Raw genomic sequence first — 6,468 nt, 5'->3', positions numbered from 1 at the left:
TCTAGATTTAGTGATGGTCAGGGAATAGTTAGCACAGATTAATGTGACGTTCAGCCTTACAGCCTAGTTAGTAGAAGGCGGGTCGTTACAGGCAGAGTCTCTCCTGTACCGGTGACCATAATCATTAATACATTACATAATATACACAGCCACAAGCGGCTGGAACACATATCAATTAACTACGCTGTTTATATATCAAAAAGAAGCACAATACCAAGGAAAAATCAACTCTAACGAATACACGACAAAACAAACCCAATAATAACATGCATAAGTTCTAAATACGTTAAACACTTAAACCAAAACATTCTAAATAAATTCTGGTTCAATCTCCTAGTCTACTCCATAGTCCAAACATCACACACCATCTGCGCCACCTTGTCGCCTTCCTTGCTATGTCTTTTCCTTTCCTATATCTGCAGTAAGAGGAAGTGCAATCTATAAGCAAAATTTGCTTAGTAAGCGCTATCTAACTCACAAAAACTCGATATGCATGAATATAAATAAAAACATGATAAAACTGAATACTAACATATAAAGCTACTCATGCTCATAAATAGCAAAGGAATCATACTAACTGAAATACTAAACATGTATAGCTAGTGGAAAACCGTAATGCTCAATATAACAACCAACGAATCTAGGGTTGTTCCTGCTCGGCGAGAAAGCAAAGAAGAACAACGAAATCGCGGAACTACCCCTACTGCAGGTGAGTAGCAACTCACCTCGCCGTTCTTGGACTTACAACCGAAAAGGAGAAGTCTAGGGTTCGGGCAGCTCAAATTCCAACGGCTCCTTGCATCCTCCGTGCTCTCTTCGACGAGGGTTCGTGAAGACGAGAAGAACCTCTTGGATTGAACCCTTGGCCGACCACCGAGACGAAGCCCTAGCTTCGTTCTTCAATTCCGCCCGAGAGGAGCCGGCGCTGCGCAGCGTGAGGAAGAGAAGAGAGGTTCGGGTGAGAAACATTTAGGGTTCGGGAAAAACTTAAGCCCTTTCTTATCACTAAGATTTTTATTAATTACCATACCTTAAATATTACTCAATCTTTCCTTAATTAACACCAACCGCTAGCCCAGTTGGTCGGCCGGCCTTTTACCGAATCAAAGAGTCTCGACTTCAATCCCTCAGCCGCGCACTTTTAATTCCAATTTATTTTAAACGTTCCAACTACTGCATATATACATTTCGCTCCATATATATTCACAAAACAACTGCAGGCCGGTTGGTTGGGCTGGGTTCGGCTGAGATTCGGCTCGGGTCGAGGTCTTGGATTCGAGTCTCACCTTCAACGTTTTTTGTCAAAACTTCTTTCTTTTTGTAACCCTACTAAACGACCTCCAAAAATTACGTAAAAATACTCTAAAAATTCCTAAAAATCTCTAGAATATTTTAAAAGTATTTCCAAATATTTTTATGGACTTTTAGAACTTAAAATAGGGAAAATTGGGTCGTTACACGCCATGTAACAGGTAGATGAGTCATGGATGCTTGGAGAGATGTTGCCTGCCAGTCCTGTGTCATATCCGAGGAATGATTTTGGTTTTGTTTCTCTTTACTTGCATTTCGTATTCATTGGATTTAATGCTATGAGAACTAACTATATTTTGATACTTGTTTTGTGGACTTTGTATCTTTGATGTTATGTGGACTTTGCATTTGTGAGTTTTTCTTTCCGTTATTCCGCTGTGTTTTTAGTGCAATCATGTGGGTTGTTAGTGTTTTAAATTGCGTGGGTGTTGTTGTTTTGTTCCAGCCGAGTAGGCTGTATTATATAAACTGTGTGGTTATGTGTGTTCTAGCCGTGTGGGCTGATGAATATGTTATTATGTTATTTGTGTATGTATATTGCTTTATATTATCACCAGTACAGGGGAGATGCTGCCGAAATTTTGTCGATAGAGACTCTTCTAGGGGCGTGACAGTTATTGCATTATATGTTTTCTTAACTTAAATGGGATGCCAAACATCAAAAAGGGAAAGATTATTGGAACAATCTGAATACCCTAGGTTTTGATGTTTGAGCAAAGGTTTAAGTTAAGTTTGTTGTTGTATTTTATATGCATTACGAGTGTGCAGAATATAAATACAATAAGGAGAGTCCAAGTGTGATCTTGGCAAAGGAGGAAAGTCTAAGGGTGAGTCTTGGCAGTGTAAGTCCAAGCATGTAGTCTTGGCAACGTAAATCTAAGTGTGACTTGGCAATGGATGAAGTCTCAGAGGTACAGCCTCTTAGCAAAGGAAGACTTGACAACAATGACAAGATCGATGGAAGCTCCAGAAGGTAAGGCGTAAAGGATAGGAAGGCATCCGAGGGATGCGAGGTTGATGGAAGAGGCTAAAAGGCTAGATCTAGGTTGTGCAAGTAAGGATGAATGCATGAGAGACTGTACTCAAGGTAAAATTCCAGGGTTCTATAGAATTACTATAGTATTTCTGTAGCATTACTGTAGCAGTCGATTGGTATTTTCATCAGTCGACTAGTATTGAGTTGTCGGCTTGTAATGGTCAAAATCCATGAAATCCAGTCGATTGATAAGTATGGTAGTCGACTGGTGGCGGAAGCATTGCTTGGAAGTTTCCATCCGAGCTCTATTTAATGGAGCTCGGGATGCTTGAGCAAGGTGATGAAATTAGTGGTGGTTAACCCTAATTAGAGTCTCCAAGTGCTCAAGTGATCTAGTGTGGTCTTGTGCGAGTTGTGGTGAGATTTCTCCACCCACAAGGAGCTACACGAGCTAGCCAAAAGTTCTCCTAGGAATTATCCACCGACGGATTGAGATCGCCCACCTTACATATAGTAGTGGAGTAGAAGTAAGTGATCTCTCAACCAAGTTACATAAACGTGTTAAAGGTTTGATTATCTTGGTTATTGTCTCTAGGTTTAGTTTTCTATTTGTTTGTTTTGTTTTGTATTTTCACTGTGTACTAACAAGCGTAGGAAGTGACGATTTGGGTGACGAGCTATTCACCCCCCTCTAGCGGTGTTAAGGTCCCAACCGAGTTTTATCTTGGTGTCAAGTTCTCTATGTTTGATCGAGTCACACGTGAGGAGGGGATAAATCACGTGATTCAAAAACTTGTCTTTTCTTTTTAAAAATAAAAGCAAAGTACGCAGCGGAGAAAGGAAGTCAGAAAGTGAAGTAAAAGAACAAGCGAATAGCAATGCAAACATAGTCAGTTTACTTGGTTCGGAGTCTGCGATGACTCCTACTACAAGACCCAGGTCCCGTGGATCTATGAATGGATAATCCACTAAAATATCTTTTTTAGTACCTCCGAAAAAGGGAATCAAGTACACAGAAAGACGGAATAAGTGCAACACTCTGCACTTGTCCTTTTGCAAGTAGTAAAGTGTACAAAATACAAATTTGTTACCCAACACCTTCAAAGATTGTCAACTTAGGCTCGGTGTTGGTCGGCTACTTGGTAGTAGTCGGGCATAGTAGCATCGTAGCAAAGTCACAGCAGAAAGCCGGAGTAGTCAGATTTTCAAATGGACGCGTATAAGTTTGTATGGATGTTGTTATAGAAGCTTAGGTTGAAAAGCCTTTATAAAGGCTGTGGAAGGCACCTCCAAAGGCCTTGAAGGCGCCTCCAACTCAACAAATTCGATCCTGAACAAGCTGGCCCTTATCCACGATGAGGTCTAATTCTTATCTTGCAGAAGGCGCCTTTTATAAACAGTGTCAAGGTGTCTTCCATCACCTGGAAGGTGCTTTGGGTACTATTCACCTGAGGCTTTTAGTGCTCTTCTTGCCCTATAAAACGTGTTAACCTGCAAGACAAGGGTTAACACAATAATACTGAGTCATAATTAGACTTTGTCTCCCCGAGAGCAGGATCTAATTAAGATCTCAATTTAGGAATCCGAAATGGACCTAAAATGGAACGACGCCTACTGTCCCTCAATCGGGATGCGTCCTCATCGAGTCATTCTCCTCTAGTGACTTACATTTACTTACCTACCAAATATCTGGTCCTTCAGACATGTTTGGACTTTCTCTGGTCTTACTTAGTATCTGACCAACTTGATCTACTAAGACTTGCCTGCAACACTGAGTTAGCACAAAATGGTAAAGACAAAATAGTGTTAGCATTATTAATAATTCGCTAGTCCGGTCGACCGAAAATTAGTTGATCACATATTATCTAGAGTTACCTACCCCTAGGGTTGCCCAGCTTCACTCACTAGGACTTCCATTGTCTAGCTTCACTTACCAGGACTTCCACCACCTAGCACTCACTAGGGTCCGATTTCACTCACCAGAACTTTCCCCTTGCGTAACCTCCAGTTAGGACTTACCCTTGCTAGTCATCTAGTCTTGACTAGATTTTTTTCTTCCAAACATCAAGTCCTGCTTAGATCAATCCTTGGTCAAACTGACCAGACTAAGGTACATTATCAAAACATCGAAACCTTAGAGGTTGATTGCACCAACACTCTAGACTTGTCAATCTATACACACTCAGTAAATGCATTAGATCACACTAATATTTAACTTAACTCACTTGTTATTCATCAAATCCTGAGTTAGACTGTTAGTGCAAATTGGGGCGCGCCCTCAACAAGTCACTCTCCTCTAGTGACTTACCTTTACTTACCTACCAAATATCTGGTCTTTCAGACTTATTTGGACTTTCTCTGGCCCTGCTTAGTATCTGACCAAGCTGATCTACTAAAACTGGCCTGCAACACTGAGTTAGCACAAAATGGTAGAGATAAAATAATGTTAGCATTATAAATAATTTATTAGTCTGGTCGACCGCGTGCGATCGACCGAAAACCAGTTGATCACATATTACCTAGGGTTACCTCCCCTTAGGGTTGCCCAGCTTTACTCACTAGGACTTCCATTACCTGGCTTCACTCACTAGGGCTTCCATTACCTGGCTTCACTCACTAGGACTTCCATCACCTAACTTCACTCACTAGGGCCCAGCTTCACTCACCAGGACTTTCCCCTTGCCTAACCTCTAGTTAGGACTTACCCTTTCTAGTCATCTAGTCTTGACTAGAATTTTTTTCTTCCAAACATCAAGTCCTGTTTGGATCAACCCTTGGTCAAACTAAACAAACTAAGGTATATTGTCAAATATCGAAACCTTAGAGGTCGATTGCACCAACTCTCTAGACCCGTCAATCTAAGCACACTCAGTAAATGCATTAGATCACACTAACATCTAACTTAACTCGTTATTCATCAAAACTTGAGTTAGACTGTTAGTACAAATTGCACCAATATGAACTAATTATGATGTGTTGTGGATGTATGAATTATGTTTTTGGGCATTTTCTTATGTTATGATATGTTTATACCATGTTTTATATGTTTTGTGTCTTGTATGTGTTTGATGAAATGTGTGTGAGGTATATGCATGTAGATTGTGGTGGAATTGTCACTTTATAGAGAAGTACTAGATTGTATGGCCATAGAGCCCTATGACAGGAGATAACCCTTTAAGCAAACTTTCTAGGATAATCCTCTTGCAAGGAGACCATTTCACTACAAAGAAATATCTAATTAGACTTTAGAGTGTTTCTCCCAAATTAATGTTAGGAAGTGATCTGTGTAATCTAGCGATTATATGACCGAGGGGGCTATAACAAAGCGTAATTCTTTAACCAAACTTTTTAGGTTACGTTTTCTACTTAATTGCATTAATTTACCGTTAGAAAGTAAATTGGTTAACTCTAGAGATTGTATGACAGGGGAGCTCTTGGATAATTCTTTAACCGGACTTTTTATAGTTGCTCCTTTACTTAATGTCGTTAGGACTCGGGTGAACTCTCTAGTGCGACCTGCGTGGGGTTATGTCGAACCTTAGTTAAAATTTTTACATGAGTGAAGCATGGAGTTAGGTAGATAAATAATACATAAGGACATTAATTAGTATCATAATAAAATCAAAATTCTAAAATCTATTGATCTTCACTTATCTATGCTCATTTACTCTCTTCTCTCTCTCCTTTTCTATTCTCTTTCTCTATTAAGCGTTTGGGAGCCAACTTTTTATTATCTAGATAATTAATGGTGTGAAATTAATTAATATTTAATTAACCGTTGTTATGAGATTAATATTTTATTAGTTGATAATATCGATGTCAAAAATGAATTAATATAAGCTATGTTCTATATATAAAATATAAACTTAATAAAGCATTATATGAAATAAAGGAAATATAATATATACAATAAATACGATATATCATAATAAATATATCATAAATAGAGGATATATCCAAATATCGTATTCGCGTTTCGTGTTATCTGCGTGTCTTTGCAACCTTCAACTACATGCTGTAGCATTTAATTCGTGTAGATATTGTTCTAAAGGACTGCACCTAGTTTTCGTTCTTGATCACCGACAACCGAGCAGCTGTTACGTTCTAAAATCCAGATACCCGACCTATTAACAAAAAAAACACAGCGCAAATCCACCGTGAACAAGTCATAAGCCAGATCA

This window comes from Zingiber officinale, chromosome 3A (assembly GCF_018446385.1).
Source record: "Zingiber officinale cultivar Zhangliang chromosome 3A, Zo_v1.1, whole genome shotgun sequence".
Classification (NCBI taxonomy): Eukaryota; Viridiplantae; Streptophyta; class Magnoliopsida; order Zingiberales; family Zingiberaceae; genus Zingiber; species Zingiber officinale.
This window is presented reverse-complemented; position numbering follows the sequence as displayed.